Source organism: Apium graveolens, chromosome 7, assembly GCF_009905375.1.
Source record: "Apium graveolens cultivar Ventura chromosome 7, ASM990537v1, whole genome shotgun sequence".
In the NCBI taxonomy this organism is placed as follows: Eukaryota; Viridiplantae; Streptophyta; class Magnoliopsida; order Apiales; family Apiaceae; genus Apium; species Apium graveolens.
Window position 1 is genome coordinate 46,715,012 of NC_133653.1, and position 3,721 is coordinate 46,718,732.

Here is a 3,721-nt window from a genome sequence, read left to right on the forward strand (position 1 = left end):
TATTGATAAATTGAAGTGTTAGTTAAGTGTTTAATTAAGTAGTTAATTATAGTTAATATTTAATCAACAATTTAAAGTGTTAGTATCTTAACATTGAGAAGTAATCATACATTGGTGAGTGAGTTTAATTAGACAATAATTTAGTCTGAGTCTCTGAGGGAACGAACTAGAAAGTATTCTATATTACTTGCGAACGCGTATACTTGCGTGAATATTAGTGCGTGTTTTCGCCCTAACAAGTTTTTGGCGCCGCTGCCGGGGACTCGGCGTATTTGTTTAGTTTATGTACTTACCATCATTGGTCATTAGGACTCAGTGATTAGGACGTAGTAGTTACTTATTTTTTCCGGTTGTGTTTCAGGTACTTTAGCAAGCATTTATGCAAACTCGTTCTCGTGCTCGCAAGAGGACTTTAGATACAGCTGAGGAGACAGACGAAGTTCTTGATATTCCGGAGAAGTTAGATTTTGAGGATTTGGATTCAGGAACTGAGCAGAAAGAACCAGTAAATATGGGAGATCGTATTGTTCAAGCTGATCCAGCTCTTATGGATTTTTCTCGGCCTAAAATTGATGACATTCAGTCAAGCATCCTTCATCCGGCTATTCAAGCTAACACCTTTGAAATCAAGCCGGGCACTATTCAGATGGTGCAGAATTCTGTTTCTTTTGGAGGAGCGGCAACTGAAGACCCCAACATGCATATAAGGAATTTTGTCGAGATCTGCAGCACTTTTAAGTATAATGGCGTGACTGATGAGGCTATCAAGTTGAGGCTTTTCCCATTCTCACTAAGGGATAAGGCTAAAGACTGGTTACATTCTGAACCAGCTGGGTCCATCACTACGTGGCAAGATCTTGCGCAAAAGTTTCTGGTGAAGTTTTATCCGATGGCAAAGACTGCTGCCATGAGGAGTGCTCTTACTCAGTTTGCGCAGCAACCTACAGAATCTATGTGCGAGGCTTGGGAACGCTACAAGGAAATGTTGAGAAAATGTCCACATCATGGAATGTCGGATTGGATGGTGATCACTGGTTTCTATAATGGTTTGGGGGCCCAATCTCGGCCCATGCTCGATGCAGCAGCTGGAGGCGCCTTATGGGCTAAAAGCTATACTGAGGCGTATAATCTTATAGAGACGATGGCTGCAAATGAACATCAAAACCCAACTCAGAGGATGACGTCAGGCAAGGTAGCAGGTATTCTGGAAGTTGATGTAGCCACCGCTATTGCAGCCCAGCTCCAAGCGCTATCAATGAAGGTTGATTATCTGGCTACGTATGGAGTTAATCAAATAGCTATGGTTTGTGAGCTTTGTGCAGGTTCTCATGCTACGGATCAGTGTTCTCTTATCAACGAATATGTTCAGTATGTGAATAATTATCAGCGACAACAGCAGCCTGTGCCAGCGACCTATCATCCTAACAACAGAAATCATCCAAATTTCAGCTGGGGGAATAATCAGAATGCTATTCAGCCACCATATCAGCAAGGAGTGAGTAAACAGTTTAACCCACCTGGATTCCAGCAACCACAACAGTATGCTACAAGGCAATCATATCCTCAACAGGGAAGTGCAGCTGCACCTACTAGTGCTGATTTTGAGGAACTTAAGCTGTTGTACAAGAGTCAGGCGGTTTCTATCAAGACCTTGGAAAATCAAATCGGTCAATTAGCCAATGCAGTGCTCAATCGTCAACCTGGCACTCTTCCCAGTGACACAGAAGTACCAGGCAGGAAGGAAGCTAAAGAGCAAGTCAAGGCTATTACCTTAAGGTCTAGAAAAGTAGCTGATTCTGAAAAGGCAAAAGAAGTAGAAGCTGAAATTAGAGATGAAGAATCTAAGCAAAAGGAGAAAGCGGCGGAACCAAAGAAGACTACTGTTGAACACACTCTGCCTGAGGCTAATACAGGGGAGAAACAGCTTTATCCTCCACCACCTTTTCCTAAGAGATTGCAGCAACAAAAGCTGGATAGACAGTTCGGGAAGTTTCTGGAGGTGTTCAAGAAACTTCACATCAATATACCTTTCGCTGAGGCTCTTGAACAAATGCCTAGTTATGCGAAGTTTATGAAGACTATTCTTTCAAAGAAGGTGAAACTGGATGACCTTGAAACCGTTGCTCTCACGGAAGAATGCAGCGCTGTTCTGCAGCAAAAGTTACCACCAAAACTGAAAGATCCAGGAAGCTTCACCATTCCTTGCACCATTGGCAATCTGACTTTTGACAAGTGCCTTTGTGATTTGGGAGCAAGCATTAATCTGATGCCGTTGTCGATCTTTAAAAAGCTGGATCTGCCTGATCCAAAACCCACATACATGTCGCTACAATAGGCTGACCGTTCCATTACTTACCCAAGGGGCACAGTTGAGGATGTGCTCGTCAAGGTGGATAAGCTCTTCTTTCCTGCAGATTTTGTTATTCTGGATTTTGAGGAAGATAAGAAGATTCCCATAATCTTGGGAAGGCCTTTCTTGGCTACTGGCCGTACCTTGATAGATGTGCAAAAAGGTGAACTTACTATGCGGGTCCAAGATCAGGATGTGACCTTCAACGTATTCAAGACAATGAAATTCCCTACAGAAGATGAGGAGTGCTTAAAATTGGATGTGATTGATTCTGCGGTTACTTCGGAACTCGATCACATGCTAATGTCTGATGCATTGGAAAAGGCCTTAGTGGGGGATTTTGACAGCGATGATGAAGATAGCAACGAGCAATTATAATATCTGAACGCTTCTCCCTGGAAGCGAAAGCTGGACATACCATTTGAATCTCTTGGTACTTCTAACCTTAAGAACGCTGAAGGGAAGCTCAAACCATCAATAGAGGAAGCACCTACCTTGGAGCTCAAGCCATTACCTGAGCACTTGAGGTATGCTTTTTTAGGTGATTCATCTACGTTACCTGTTATTATTTCATCTGACCTTTCAGGTAGTGAGGAAGACAAGCTCTTAAGGATTTTGAGAGAATTCAAATCGGCTATAGGATGGACCATAGCAGACATCAAGGGGATAAGTCCTTCATATTGCATGTATAAAATTCTGCTAGAGGAAGGTAGTAAGCCAACTGTGGAACAGCAGCGAAGACTGAATCCCATCATGAAGGAGGTGGTGAAGAAAGAAATTCTGAAATGGCTAGATGCAGGCATCATTTATCCTATTTCTGACAGCTCGTGGGTGAGCCCCGTACAATGTGTACCTAAGAAGGGAGGTATCACTGTGGTCGCAAATGAAAAGAATCAGCTCATCCCTACTCGAACAGTTACAGGATGGAGAGTATGCATGGATTATAGAAAATTGAACAAAGCCACAAGGAAGGATCACTTCCCTCTTCCATTTATTGATCAGATGCTTGACAGATTGGCGGGTCATGAGTATTTTTGTCTTCTGGATGGTTATTCCGGGTATAATCAGATTTGTATTGCACCAGAGGATCAGGAAAAGACTACCTTCACTTGTCCATTTGGCACGTTTGCTTTTCGCAGAGTTTCGTTTGGGTTATGTGGCGCCCCAGCCACCTTTCAGAGATGTATGATGGCTATATTCTCTGACATGATTGGAAATAACGTCGAAGTGTTCATGGATGACTTCTCCGTCTTTGGACACTCATATGATGAATGTTTGAATAATCTGCGCGCCGTACTCAAAAGATGCGTGGAAACTAATTTGGTGCTCAATTGGGAGAAATGTCATTTTATGGTGCGTGAAGGCATTATC

General features: G+C 42.8%; 1 non-coding gene across 1 annotated transcript; it reads right to left on the bottom strand.

The window, feature by feature from the left end:
* Positions 1–904: 904 nt before the first annotated feature.
* Positions 905–1,011, bottom strand: LOC141675736 (small nucleolar RNA R71). The gene has a single exon (XR_012556372.1). It is a non-coding gene; the product is annotated as a small nucleolar RNA R71 (small nucleolar RNA).
* Positions 1,012–3,721: the final 2,710 nt, after the last annotated feature.